Source organism: Micromys minutus, assembly GCF_963924665.1.
Source record: "Micromys minutus genome assembly, chromosome: 15".
NCBI classification, from domain to species: domain Eukaryota; kingdom Metazoa; phylum Chordata; class Mammalia; order Rodentia; family Muridae; genus Micromys; species Micromys minutus.
This window is the reverse complement of record NC_137984.1, coordinates 44,587,021-44,603,435: the sequence shown is the minus strand read 5'-3', so window position 1 is coordinate 44,603,435 and position 16,415 is coordinate 44,587,021.

Here is a 16,415-nt window from a genome sequence, read left to right as displayed (position 1 = left end):
ACTATATTTCAGAGATGTACATACTGTAAATGAAATTAAGCATAAACACTGAACTTCCGCCCATGACAGGCCTGTGACAAAACATTAGCAGACACCCTATGTCTGTATCTGGAATCTTGGGAGAAGGAAACACACATTAAAAAATAAACCAGTAATTAAAAATCTATTGTTCCAGTTTCTTAAAAATTAAGTGAGACATCCAGAGTTAGAAGTACAGTGTTTTCCAGTTCTGTGTGTATGTGTGTGTGTATGTGTGTGTGTATGTGTATATGTGTGTGTGTGTGTGTGTGTGTGATAGCAAGTTTTTATTTTACTTTATTGGATATTGTCTTTGTAATTTGCATTTACAATTCAGGTGGTATGCCCTTCCTGTAGTCACATCTCCCCTCTCTGTCCTGTTGCCTCCATGAAGGTGCTCCCTCTTCCAACAACCCTTTTCCACCTCAGCACAATGGTATTTCCCTACACTGGTAAAATGAGGCTTCCCTGGACTAAAAGCCTTTCCTCCCACTGATTTCAGAAAATTTTGTCCTCTGCTGCATATGTACCTTGAGCCATGGGTCTCTTCATGAAAAATGATTGGGTAGTCCCTGGGAGCTGTGATAGGTTTTGTTAGATGATAATTTTGTTCCTCCCATAGGGTTGCAGACTCTTTCACCTCCTTCAGTCCTTTCTCTAGTTTCTTCACTGGAGTCTACATGTTCTGTCTGATGGTTGGTTAGTGCCAACCATCCTCAGAGGAAGTATCCATATCACGTTCCTGCCAGTAAATCGTAAGTTGCATCAACAATAGTGCTTAGGTTTAGTGGCTGCTTATAGGATTGGATCCCAGGTGTGGCAGTCTCTGGATGATCTTTTCTCTAATTCCCGCTCCTCTGCTTGTCCCTTTCTTTCCTCCCTTGAATATTTTGTTCTCCCTGCTAAGAAGGGCTGAGGCATCCACCTTCTGGCAGTCCTTCTCTTTGAGCTTCATAAGTTGTGAGAAGTGTTTCTTGAGTATTCAAATGTTTTGGGGTTCTTAACTTTTGGTTGCAACCCCTTTGGTAAGTGGTACAACCTTTTTACAAGTGTTGCCTAAGACTGTCAAAAAGTAGATACTTGCATTATAATACATAAAAGTAGCAAAATTAAAGTCATGACATAGCAACAAAATAGAGTTATGGTTAGGGTCAACACAACATGAGGAACTCTATGTTTTAAAAAATGAGTAAGGAAAGTTAAAACCTATTGACTTAGAAGCTAAAAGTTGTTGCTTTCAAGCATGAAGACCTACATTTGATCTCTAAAACATTGTGAAATGAGGTAGCTGACTCTCTTTTCAGGTTGTCTTCTGATCTCCAAATCCATAATGTTGTACATAATACCATCTCCCAATAAATAATTATGTATAATCCAATAAATATGTTGAATCATTATATAGAAAAAAGAATCTATGTGCTTTTGAGGTACAATTTAGAGAATAAACACAAGCCTTTGCACAGCATTCCCAATGATACTTATCTTGAAAATGTTTTTTGGGGGAGATCCTGTGTCTAAGAGATTCAAGAACAAGTAAATAGTTATAAAAATGTGTCACAAGACTAGTGACATCTGTAGATATATGCAGAATCCACGGTAGTTTAAGTGGAAACAAGATAATCTTATCAAAAGGAATAGATTTGCCTTTTCTGATTGTCCCTAAAGTATGAGGACAGTCTCAGCCTTAAAAAGAAGATGGATGAGGTGTTAATATTTTGCATCCTGGATTTTAAACAAAGACAAGATCTGACCCTCTTGGTTGATGACTGTCTGGATTAGCTTGGCTTCATGACTGCCTTTGGCAAACTAAGGTATTCTTGTCATTGTGCTTTTTGATCTTGCATTTTTTATTGCTATACTGAATGAATGAAGACCACTGACTGTGCAATCAAAGTATTAGAATGTAAAAACTTAGAACCTAGTATCATCAGTCACATTTAGTGTTTATTGTACCTTTCAAATATTTAGATATTTTAGTTTATATATGTATTTTAAAGACTTTTACATCATAATATATATATACATATTATATTTATACTTTCTATTATATGTCATAGATGTTTAACCCAACTTAAATATTCCAGACGTAAACTTTAATATCTATGTTTACTCAAAGCTTTCTCTGCTTCTGAATAGTTCATTGAGTCTATTTATCCTTATGCAAATGACTTTGAAGAATAAACTTGAAAATTAAAATTTACAGTTTTTCATTGAGTTTTTTTCATATTTAGATATTGATTAAGCTCTGAAACATCACTCAACTTTTGTTTTGATGAAAGATTATGTATTTATTGAGAAAGATGCATGTTTAGCTCATAATAAAAGGGAGAGCAGCTAGAGGAGCTTAGAGATTTGAAACTTGTCTATCTTAGAAAAGGTTTAAAGTAAAAAAAAATCTTCAAAAAAGTAAAGAGAAGGTAGGGAAAAGCAGATTCTTTTCTACACTTTTTAGATTCACCTTTAGAGTAAAGGATTCCTTGTTGAGTCAAGTATTTCAATGGGCTTACTCTGTTCAAAGTGAAAATCAAGGTCCTATTCAGGAGTGTTCAATAGTGATGAACAAAAAAGACTTCTTTATTGTGTGCCTGGCAATGGGTAACATTTTTTTTTTATGTGATTGCCTTCCGTGGCTTTTCCCTTCCATATGGATTTGTACTTTGCTCCTGTGTAAATTTTTATTAGGAACAATTGTGTTCTCTCTGGTAGAGTAGAAGCAGACACATAAGGAATGGAATTCATTTTAAAGTCATATTATTTGGGCACTGCTGATTTGACCAAACTACCAATGTCAAAGTGTGTTTTTTTTTTTTTTGGACTTTTCTATTGTATTTTCTATATGACAGCAATCTAGATTAAATCAGATAGACTTTAGAAAATGCATCATTGCTATCATCTAATGACAGTTTTACGTGTTTCAAAATATACAAATACAAATCAAAGATTTGCAATCACCACTGCAGATGTAATAGGCAGTAAGGCAAGTGTGCAGAGACAAAAACATTTGGAACAGAAGAGATATAGAAAAGGTGACGGAAAACCACATTAGGGATTCAGGAGGGTTTTCTAGGGGCTACTATTAAACTCATGATTTAATAAAGAAAAACAGATAGAGTGATCATCTCATGCTCAATGGTCCTCGAGAAAGAAGTAAATGAGATTTTTCCAGCCAAATGTGATTATACAGTTAACCAAACGAGAAAATCAAGGAGACAGTTAAGCACAATTAGAAAAGGCACTACTAAAAAGTAGCACCAATCAAGGTGTTTGGTCCTAATAAAAATCTCTCTGTGTCTATAACTTACTGGAAAAATATAATTCTTTTATACCATGAGAGTCTCATAATTACTTTTATCTTAGGTATGGTCATAGTGATTATGTTTCCTAACACGAGAAAATAAAAATGGTAGAAGCTATAACAATTCTCTTTAATTAAGCAATGGATATTAAATAACAAACTAATTTAGGCCTCACCAGAAGTTCAAAACTGTCAGATGTAAAGATTTTAAATAGAAAACTCACAAAGGATTTTGAATTAAGTAAGGGATATATACATTACATAGGAGAAATGGTATGTAGAAAAGCTGGAAGACAGGGGGTACTTATGAAGACAGTTGGTGAGGGACTGGTCTCACCTGAGGTAATTGCACCTGGTGATTGTGGCAAAGAAGGGCATAGTGTTTGCTATGGCTGTGGACTGGAAAAGTGGTAAGTTCTAGAAAAGAAAAAGAAAGAAAAAAAAAGCTCTACTAGAATTTGATTTTGTCCTGATAAAAAATACTTTTATCACAATTAGTCATTTTTTTTAAATCTCTTTACTTGCATTTCAAATGTTATCCACTTTCCCAATTAGTTTCCTCTCTGGAACTCCCTTATCCCATCACTCCTCCCCTTGCCTTGATGAGACTGTTCTTTGATCCACCCACCTACCCACTCCCTCCTACCTCCCACCTTGGCATTCCACTGGGCACTGACCCTTCATGGAGCTAAGAACCTCTTTTTCCATTAATGCTCAACAAAGCCATCTTTGACTACATATGCAGCTGGAGCAATGGGTCCCCCCACATGTACTCTTTGGTTTAGTCTCTGGGAGCTTTGGGGGGTCTAGTTGTTTGATGTTATTTTAAGGCAAAGGATAGTAGTTTCTGAAGTGTTTGTTGGTCCTTTGGTTCACAATGATACTGCTTAAACCTATCTCAGCCATATTAAAAAAATTGATCTCTTGCTGTTCAACTATTTTTGGAACACATGTATTTTTTCTCAAAGTTACCATACTTTCTAGCCTCTGTGGCAACAAATATGTTCAGTGTTTTTTTTTAATGAAAAACTATGTGGGTGTTGACATTCTTCAAAATGGGAGTTGTTTCTGTCTTAGTACCTTTTCACAGGAATAGGTTGAAAACATGGACACATACCATCTGAGAAGTAGACAGATATTTGATTGAATTTAACGGATATTGTATTGTGTTCTTGCTGCTACTCTGTGACAGGTCTGCTTATGTGCTTTGCTGTGGTTTTTTGTAGCCAATTTCAGAATCTCTGAGGAAACTTCACTATTCTCAACATTACTTCTGTCTGCAGAGAAATTCTAACTTGGTGGACGTGAATGCCAGAACTAAATTCTCTCACTAATAAAAAGTAAGTTCAGTCTTCATTGCAATTTTTTCCTTTTTTTCTTTTTCTCTTCTTCTTCCTCTTTGATTTTTTTTTTGTTCTAAGAAGAACTGAAATTTCCACATTCTGTCCTTTCTTCTTTTTGAGCTTCATAAGGTCTGTGAGTTGTTTCCTTCATCTTCTTCTTCTTCTTCTTCTTCTTCTTCTTCTTCTTCTTCTTCTTCTTCTTCTTCTTCTTCTGCTTCTTCTTCTTCTTCTTCTTCTTCTTCTTCTTCTTCATCATCATCATCATCATCATCATCATCATTATTATCATTATTATTATTATTATAAACTTCCTTTTAAAATGAGTATCAAAAACACATGGGATGAGAACAAAAGCTATACATTAGAGAATAATTTGAATATACCTATCAATTTTGTTGATTGGCTAAGGAGAAGCAGGAAATAAAGTCAAGAGTGAACACTTATCCATTAGAGAATTGAATACTATGCACTTTTGTCTCATATTGTCCTATAACTATAGCTCCTCTAGTTGCCTCTTGACTCTACAATTTGCTCACTGGGACCCTGAAAACTGTGAACACAGCTACATGTATTTTTAGAAGATACCAGAAAAAGTTTGTTACAAAAGTAGCATTTGATTATCATAGCATATCCATTGCATTTTGACTTCTGCTGTTCGTATATAGACCCCAGTTTATGGAGTCAGGAATATGTAAATGTTTAGTGAATTGACACAAAAGTGAGAGTTCTATGATCATGTTGACATTATCAAGATGTGTGCTTGATACTGAGACATGTAACTTGATCTGCTCTGAAGCATCAGGGACAGAAGTTAGGGTGGCTGACATGAAAGATTCGGGAAAGTTGATTACTTTCTTGCCAGGACCATCTTTAAGAATGTAATGAATGATGGTAATTGTGACAACCATTTCTTTCTGTGACTTCAAAACCAAACTCACTCTGAGAAAATGTTTAATCATTATGTCATTATTTGTTTTACTATTCAGCTGGGGACAAGTGAAAAAGAAAAGGTCACATGACACGAAGAATTCAAAGATGTGCTCAACTGGAATATGTGTGTGTACAGTGTCTTTATCACTATACATATTAAGAAAAGAAAATATTACAGTGTTTAAAAGGTTCTTTTCCTTGTGAGCTTTAAGTAAAGTGAAAAGGTGAGAAATATATGAAAGCCTAAAATTCTAATTCATATGTCATGTAGGATACAGGTGTTCAACAAGAAACAACACAAATAAGCAGATTTACCCTGATTACCTACTTATTGCAACCCAGGTTGTAATGGCTCCACACTAATTTGTAAATCCTATTTTAAATAATGTGTTTGTGTTATTTTTTTCTACCGGCTAGGAACTGTAAAGTGACTTCATTAGGTTTATTTGTAGAAAATCCCAATGCAGACACTTAGCCACATGCTTTTTAATAGTGGCCATTGATTCCTTTTTCTTTCTTGCTTTCTCTCCCTCCCTTCCTTGAGCCGATCATTTCCTATGTCTGCTTCAACTTCCACTGTTCTCTGCTGCCTCTCAAAACTTCAGATTTTGGACTGAAGGGAATGATAAATTCAATGGATAAGAAATGAGATTTTTTAACCAGAAATCTCTGAGTATGTCGATTTTTCATATGAATGTAAAGCAGTTCACCACCTGGGAAGATGGCAGAGTGGGTAAAACTACTTGCTGAGTACTCCAAAGAATTGAGTTCAGATCCCCGGCAGCTATATAAAGATACCAGTGACATGCCATGAAACACCAATATACTGAAGGGTGGGGAAGAATGGTTCCTAGAACTAAGCATAGACAGACACTTTCATGTTCAGTTATGCACTCTGACTCAAGGATGTAAAGTAGAAAATGACACAACAGGAGCCTTGGTGTCCTCTTATGGTGTCTATGTGCTTGCCAACAGACATAGCACCCATGCACATACATGTGTGAGCATACCATACACATACACACATATAAACACACACATACCAACACACAAACATTAACATTTTTCTGTACCTCAAAATTTACTCAATTTAACTTACATAATTAAGATAGAATATGCAAGACTATGGTGTGTTTAGCAAAATACTTTAGAAAATATTTGAGATTTTAGATTAGGCAAAATGTTTTTAACTAAAACACACTGTGAATGTGCATAGATAAAAATCAAGCTATTGACAATGTGCAATATAGTGCGGCGCGCTCCTCGACCAGCGAGGAAAGATGACCACCACCAGAGGATTCTTCTCAGATCACGCTTTATTGTGGGAACCTCTTGGTTGAAGGGGAGAGCAGGAAGCAAGGGGCCCCAAACTACCCTAGCTGTCCACTTATATAGGGAGAAGCGCATATGGGCTTGCCATGATTGGTTGTCACCAGTCTGCTGACATCAGAGGCCTCGGGATTGGCCAGAGATAGGTTATGTACTGCGCATGAGCAGGGTGCAGCGCCTTAGCTGACAAGAGCATTACTATATATAGAGTTGTTTACCTCAAACCGTGAGGGAGCTAGTGCCATCTTGTAATGGCATCTGCATTCAGCTCCCCACAATATAGTCCCCAAATACTTTGCTGAAAGAATTGAAATTCAGAGATATATACAGGAAAGTATACCCAAGTCACATGACTGATCAATCTAGAAATATATCCTCTAAAAGTTCTGAATCTGTGAAAGAATAATAAACTAAAATGATAAGAAAGCCAACCAAATAAAACAATTACAAGAAGATTCCACCAGAGCCATCTTTTCAGAGGAAATTAATTTCCAGAGATGCTCATTGTCATTTCTCACTACAACATGGCTACAATAAAACATCACCATGCAATCACTAAATGAAAAGGAACATCTGACAGTATGCAGTACTTTCTGCTGAAAATGATTCCAAACAACTAGAATCTTGATGAGTTGGGGTGAGAGCAAGGTGGTCCAACTTATCTTTCCTGGGGATATTTTACCTTCAAATACCTTAAAATAAAAGATGATTCTTAAATAGACAATCAGGCAGTGTAAATATCACCATGATGGAAGCCTGGGTAAGGGAAATATGTCAGATGTATTTATCAGATATAATTAGGTTTCAGTTGATAGCCTGTGTAGAAGGATCTCTATCTAAAGAACATCCTTAAAGCTTGGAAATTTTTTTCCTTTTCAGTAACACTGAGTCAAAGCCAGCACGTACATGTGTTTTTCTTCATTTCTATTTGTTTGAAAGAAAAGAGATAAGTTCTTCTTATAACAGTAAGTTTTAATATAAGGTTGTAAGAGTTGTATTCTGGCTAAGAAATCTTTATCTCCCGTAGAAACTCTAGGTAGATTTACAAATCTCCAGACATATACATTACATCATATACTGATGAAACACATACCCTGTAAGATATCATTGTTAGCTTCTTAGCTATAGTTCAATTTATGAAAGCTGTATGTCTTTGAGTAGGGCAAGAAAAGCTGTTATGTACAGTGGCAATACATATAAAGGCTACTATTACTAACACTATTATTATAATAAACAAATTGGAGAGTCATTATAAAGATTTTTTACTATCTTATGAAAATTAACATGTACTAGTTCTACCTTAATAAATATATTCCTCCTTGGTATGATGGCACATGCCTTTGATCCAAACACTTGGGGGGGGGGGGGCAGATGCAGGTAGCAATCTATGAATTTGAGGCCAGTCTTGTCTACAAAGTGAGTTCCAAGACAGTCAGGGATGCTATGCAGTAAAACTCTGTGTCAAAAACCAAATAAATAATGGGAGAGATAGAGAGAGAAAGCAAGAGAGAGAGACAAACAGACACAGAAACATAGATACAGAGAGAGACATAGGCAGAGAGAGATAGAGACAGAGAGAAACAGAGAGAGATGTCTAAATAATTTCTGAGGAATATGACCTCTCTCTATTAGAAGAGTGCTATAAATATGTTTTAGCTTATTTTTGATTATGATATAAAACATTGATTAAACTTGGAAGGAAAGGGTTTATTTCATCCTTTATCTTTCATACTCCATCATCTACCAGAGATAAAGAGATTTTAAAGTAGGAGCTTGAGGAAAAAACCAAAGAGGAAAATTCTTTACAGGCTTTCTTCTTCTGAGTATATCTGCTACTTGTCATGTACTTCCAAAGACCACGTACACAGGGATAGTACTACAGAGAATAGGATTGGTCCTCCCAAACTAATGCTAACTCAGGACACTGTGGCAAGAACATGTTGCAGATTGAACTGATAGAAATGATATCTCAACCGTAGGTCCCTCTTCCAAGAAGTGAAATATACTTGAATAGAGAATGGAATAAGTAGTAAGTCTATAATATGGCAATTGAAAGAGAATATTGATACCAAGATGCATTAACCATAATAAAATGTTGGTGACATGTCTCATAAAATACAATGTGGATATGCAATTCAATAAACGATTTTGAAATTTTAACCTTTCTCTAGAAAAAAAAAATGCCATTTCCTTTTCTACACACCCTAGTTGCTTACAAAAAGAGATTTAATTTAATTTGAAATTTTATGTAAATATAAGTTAATAATTTGTCATAAAGTTCTGTTACTGAGCTATCATTGCTTTACCAAACTAGCTGCTTCATTAGTTTGAACTGTAAAGGTAGATACCTAAATGTAAAATTAGAGTGTCTACCTACCACTGAAAACATTTCAACAACCATAATAGAAATAATATGACTTAAAATTCTATTGTATCTTCCTTACTTGACACATAGTTTCTTAATTTAAAATTATAAATTCATAGGTCCAAGGAAAATACTCCAGATTACAAGGTATACATATTTTATATAAATCCTCAGTGCACATAGGCATACATATTTTTATCTAAAATACCTTTAAATACATTCTAAAGTAAAGATGAATTTACCAATCTATTGGATGGATTTCAGTAAAAATATGAATAATTATAATTACTTAGCACCAAATCTGCATTAATTTTAGAGCATACTGTCTCTGATTCTCTTTTTGTCTTGTTTCATCAAACATTGATTATTTATTTATTTACAGTGAGAGACTAAACTAGCTGCCTAGACAAAAAACAGAGTTTTTATAAAGAACATAAAAGGTTTCACCTTCTTATAAACATCATTTACAAATCTGTGTTTTAAAGTAGAATTGACTAATACCAACTAGGAATAGACAGGAGGAAAAATATGTAAAGTGATAACTATAAATACTGTGTTTCCGTAAGGTTTTATTCTGTCTTGTTTAGCCAGTTAAAATGTTAATGTGCAACTCAAAATTGAATTAACCATATTGAATGCACAATTTAAAGTGTCTAAGACATGAAACTTCTGGTGTGTTTATCTCTACAATATTCTAAGGTTTTTATTTATTTGTTTTGCTTACAAGTGTCTTATTTTCCTGATTAACACATCAAAAATAACATTCTAGTTAAATCATAAACAATCCCTGCTCTACAAAAGCTTCAGTTATCACCAGAAAAATAATTAATAAAAACAATGTGCCAGAAATTGTAAAAAATTATGGAAAATACATTTCCTGTGTCATTTTTTACTGTAGCCTTTTGTATATATGCTAGTTTAATTACAATTGCTCATAAAGAAATGGGAGAATAGATAGATTAAATAATGTACATGTTAAAATTTAAATTCAAACAATTTAACATTTATGTACCCATCATCTCCTTAAAACAAGTTTTAAATATGACTTTTGGAATATATATATCTTCAGCAATGCTTTTTGTTTGTTTGAACATAATTTTTTATTGATTCTTTGGAAATGTCACATCATACACTTCAATCACACTCACAATTCACAATACCCCTACCCTTGAACTTGTAAAGTCTCCTCATCAAAAAAAAAAAAAAAATGTCAAAAAGTCCAATTTGCATGATACTTGCTGGATCCTGACCAAACTCTCCTTGTCCTGAACCTAAATTAAAACGTAATCCTTTTTTTTCCCTCACATCTCTGCCCCAAGTCAATTATGGAGAGCTACATTTCAGCATCCTTATCAAACTTGTAAAGAGTTCTGTTCCATGAATTCCTGTTGATGTCCATGGTCCCCCTGTCACTAGGGATCCATACTAATGTGAATAATTGTGGATTGATATTAAGGTAATACATGTTTGGACAGTGGAGAGGTAGGCAGAGAAAAGTTAAGAAAATGGAAGAGGAACAGATACTGAGGATGGAGCTGGAGAAAGCACACCTAGATATAAGTGGACTTAATTGGTGATAAATAAATATGAATATTTTAAGGCATTCTATAGGTTTTTTTATCTCATATAGAAGGGCAGTTAGTGTCTTTGTCCATTGGATGTAATCTTACTGTGTAGAAAGTTTGTGGATTGAGAATTTAATACATAAACCTACCATGAAAAGATAACAGGATTTGGAGTCATGTTTGTGTCAGGCCATGGAGAAAAGAAATATGCAGGGTGGGTCATATCCACATGGGACAGAAGCAACAAGGCAGGTGGGGTGAACCAACTGTGAAGGGAATCTTGTAGAGTATTGCTTGCAGACCATATGATAAAAGTCCGTGTGCTCTGATCCACACTAGAGCAGCATCCGAGGTGTGAGACTGTGTTGGTTGATAAAGGGATAAGCCAACCATTTTAATATTTATCTCAACAAGTAGCCACTGATTTCACCTGAGACTCTGCTAATATGTGTTGTCTTGGCTGCCACTGAGGAAATAATGGGGGTCTGTGGTCCTACTGTTGCCAGGGGTTATGTTTGTCTTCTCTGCTGTCACCAGAAACTATATGAGGGCCAATGATCCAAGGCCCTATTTACCATGAAGATGAGAAAGTTGAAGATTGCAGACATACAGTTGAGAAACAGGGCTATGAATTAAAGGCTTCTAAAAGCTTATATCAATGATTTCACTGAAATCTCTGTTACCTATCATTTCAATAAAAAAAAATCAGTTCTACAAGAAAATGAATTTGGATTACAGAGAAATCATGACAAATACTGCTTAGTATTGGTGTAGAAAAGGGGAGATATATCAACCAAATATAATTTTAGACCCAGAAATGAACCCACACACCTATGGTCACTTCAAATTTGTCAAAGGATGTCAGTGGAACCAAAGACAGCATCTTCAACAAATGCTTGTTCAACTGGTGGTTATCATGCAAATCCATAAATTTTCATCTCCTTGTTGAAAGATCAAGTCCATGTAGATCAAAAGCTTCCACACACACAGTAAATAAATAAATAAACAAATTAACTAATTAATTAATTAATTAATAATCAGATACTCTGAATTGAATAGAAGAGAATGTAGGAGAGAGCCTAAAACACATGCGAACAGATAAAATTTTCCTTAGGAGACCACCAATATCTTATGCTTTGAGATTAGTAATCAACAAATGGGACTTCATAAACTGAAAAGCTTCTGTAAGGCAATGGACACTGTCAGTAGGACAAAATGGTAACCAACAGATTGAAAAAAGTTCAGATAGAGAGATAATACCTAATATAAAGAAATTTAACAAATTAGACCACAAAGAACCAAAAAAAAACAATTATAAGATGGAGTACCAAGCTAACTAAATAAAGAATTCTCAACTGAGGAACATCAAATGGCCTAGAAACACCTAAAAAAATGTTCAATATTCTTAGTCATAAAGTTGATGCAAATAAAAATGACCCTGAGGTTTTGCCTCATACCAGTCAGGATGACTAAGAAAGGGTTTGTAACCCCATAAGAATATCAACCAACCAGAGCTCCCAAGGAGTAAACCACTATTCAAAGAGTACACATGGACAGAACCATGGATCCAGCTGCATATGTAGCAGAGAATGGCATTGTTGGGCGTCAATGGGAAGAGAAGCCCTTAGTGCTGCCAAGGCTCAATGCCCCAGTACAGGGGAATGTCAAAGAAGGGAGGCAGGAAGGGGTAGGGTGGGGGAACACCCTCATAGAAGTAGAGGGAGGGGGATGAAATAGGGATTTGATGGAAGAACAACTGGGAAAGGGGCTAACATTTGAAATGTAAATAAAATATAGTCAATAAAAAAAAAACGGGTTATAGCAGATGATGTTGAGGATCTGGAGAAAAAGGAACACACCTTTGTTGTTGATAGTGTATGCTGGTAGGACCACTCTGGAAATAAGACTGGTATTTTCTCAGAAAATTGGACATGGTACTATCTGAGGACCCAGCTATACCACTCCTGGGTCTATACCCCAAAAATGTTCCAACATATAAGAAGGACACATGCTCCCTATGTTCATGGAAACCTTATTTATAATAGCTAGAATCTGTAAAGAATCCAGATGTTTCTCATCAGATGAATGAATACATAAAATGTGGTACATTTACACAATGGAGTACTACTCAGCTCTCAAAAATCAGGACTTCATGAAAATTACACGTAAATGGAAGGAATGAGCAAATATCATCGTGAGTGAGGTAACCCAGTCAGGAAAGAACACACATGGTATATACTCACTGATAAATGAATACTAGGCAAAAAAAAAATCTCAGAATACCCATGATACTACTCACAGATCATATGAAGCTCAACAAGAAGGAAGACAACTCTCGATGCTTCAGTCCTTCTTAGAAGGAGGAACAAAACATTCACAGGATATAGGGAGAAAACTGGGAGGGAGAGATGAAAGGGAGGGGGAAAGGGCGGGAGGATCAGGTGTGGGAGGAAACATGAATGATAGGGTCAAAAATTGCACAGAGGTGGGGGATTGGGACCTGGGTGGTAGCCACTAGAAGTCACAGCTGTGAGGACAGAAAGAGGCTCCTAGAGTCCAATTTAGATGACATTAGCTGAAATGCTCAACAAAGGGGAGAGAGAACCTGTGTAGACTTTATGCAGAGGTAAGGCTAGCCCTCTGTTGGGGTATAGGGCTACCCACTCATCTTCAAATTTTTGTCCCAGAATTGCTTCTGTCTGAAGGAAGTATGGGGACAAAGTGTTGAGCAGAGACTGAAGGAAAAGCCATCCAAACTTTGCCCCACCTGGAGATCCGTCACATATGCAGACACCAAATCCATACATTATGATGGATGGCAATAATTACTTCATGACAGGAATTTGATATAGCTGTCCTAGGAGAAGTTCTGGCAGAGTCTGACAAATAAAGATGCAGATGTTTCCAGCCAACCTTTGGTCTGATCATGGAGATGCCAGTTGGGGAGTTAGGTTAAGGACTGAAGTAGCTAAGAGGGTTTGCAACCCCATAGGATGAAAAACTATATCAACTAACCAGACAACCCAGAGCTTCTAGGGACTAAATCACCAACAAAAGAGCAAGCATGGAGGTACCCATATGTAGCAAAAAAAAAAAAAAATAGCATTGTCTGGCATCAATGGGAAGAGAGGCCCCTGGTCCTATGAAGGCTGGATGTCTCATTGTAGGGAAATGGAAGGGTTGTAAGGTGGGAGTGGGTTGTTGGATGGTTGCGTGGGAGAACACCCTGATAGAAGCAGGAGGGAAGGAGATGACTAAAACACCAACCAATGAGTTTGCAAGGAGATACCCATAGCTTCAGGTGCATATGCAGCAGAGGATAGCATTTTCTGACATCAGTGTGGGGAAAGGCATTTGTTTTGCCAGTGTAGGCAAACGCCAAGGCATTGAGGTGAAAGAGGGTAGTTGGGAGAGGGAGCATCTTCATGGATGCAATGTGAGGGGGAGGGGAGATGGGATTGTAGGAAAAGGATAACATATGAAATGTAAATGCAGGGAATATCCAATTCAAAAAAGGGAGTAATATGTTTGGGGGTTTGCAGAGAAAAAATTGGAAAAGGAAATAACATTTGAAATGTAAATGAATGAAATATCCAATAAAGTAAAAAGAAAAAAAAACTTATAGAGAGGTAATTAGAATCTATACTTCATAATTTAAAAATCTTTATGAATAATTACAAATGGATGCTTTCAGTTAAACATCAGGCTGAACACAGGGACCCCAATGAAGTAGCTGAAGAAAGACTGAAGGAGCTGAAAGAGTTTGCAACCTCTTGGGAAGAACAACATTATCAACTAACTAAACCCTCCACAGCAACCATTGACCAAATCACCAACCATTGAGCACACATGGAGGGACTCAATCAATGGCTCCAGTTGCATATGTAGCAGAGGATAGTATTGTGTGGCATCAATGGGAAAAGAGGCCTTTGGTTCAGTGAAGGTGCATTTTCCCAGTGTAAGGGAAAAGGTAAGGCACTAAGATGGAGAGGGTGTTTGGGAGAGAGAGCACTTTCATAGAAGCAAGTGGAGGGGGAGGGTAGTAGGGGGATAACATTTGAAATATAAATACAGAGAATATTCAATAAAAATACACACATATTGGATCAACCAAACAATTTACTCAAAAGGAAAAAAGTGCTCCTATGTACCAATTGAAGGTCAAGAAATTGATGTAAGGTTTCTATCCTGACTTAAAAAAGATTCACAGATTATTAACTCAAGAAAGATCAAAAATAATATTCAATCGCTTGGTTAAGAGCCTGTCTCTAACAACTTGTGACTAGACACACTGTTCCAATGCAGAGAAATGCCCCTGCCCCCTTGTGTGACATATGGAAATCAATTCCCCACCCAACAAGGATTCACAAGGGCTTAGTTTCTCTGCACATTTCCAACATACTAGCCAACTTTCAAAGTCCTTTTTGAGAGACACAGTTAATATTAATATATCACAGTGTTTGCACTCTATATGGTAGATAGTATATGTTTTCTTGATGTTCAATGTCTTATTTAATGACTAGAATATTTCTACACACCCAAATCTGGATTATCCATTATTTATTAGAAGACTGCCATTCATGGGCAGCAGCAAGGTTACACTTGATATGGTATATCCTCTGCTTAGCTCAGATATAGGTTCTGCCTGGTGCCTGGCTAGTTAGGAAGTGTAGTCTTTTCAAATTTATTTTACTATTTTAATGTTATTGTTGCTTTTGCTTTGTAAAGTTTGTTTTTATTTTATTTAGTCTGTAAAGCTTTTGATTTTACTCTTGGTTTGGTGGCACAATAAACAAATTTAGAATAACTATTGTAATAAATATTATGACTTGCCTTGTATTTTTAAGTAAATAAGTTGGGCCAGTAAATGACAGAAAGACAATCATTTTGGGTCATTTATGAGCCAGATTTTAAGTTAAAAGATGTAATTGTTTTTGAAAGACATTATTTTGTAACTGTACTTAAAATAAGTATTTGCCTGAGCAATCAGCATGTATAATTCACAACATTCATTTTCCAGACAGGGAGCTTTGCCATGGCTCATTATCAATAGTACCAATAGGAACTAGTCTGTTTAAAATCTAAGGTATGATGTAAATCAGACATATGGTTTAGCTTGAATCATGGAAGCAAATTAGCATAATTGCCTCCTGTGTTCTTTTAAAGAACATTCAACAGGGCAATTAGAGTGGATCTGCATACATGAAAACCACATTTTCCCTCAGATATAATATGTTAATATGTTAAAATTTTTGTCTCATTTTTATGATAAGGTGTTTAGCTTAGGAACATGTTTTTATCTATATATTTTACTATAGATATACAGACAACTCCCTTGGGAAATAAACATTAATATAGTAATTCAAACTGTTAAATATTTTATTAAATGTTTATATGAATTCATTAATCTTTAACATATATGAGATTAACACTTTATATTATCTCTTTACTTCACCCACATATACTGTAAGGTTATACATAAACACAATATTTGGGACTTAGCTATCTTCATTTAATATTTGAATTGAAACATTCTTTAAGAGCAAAAGTAAAAATGTTTATGAAATATG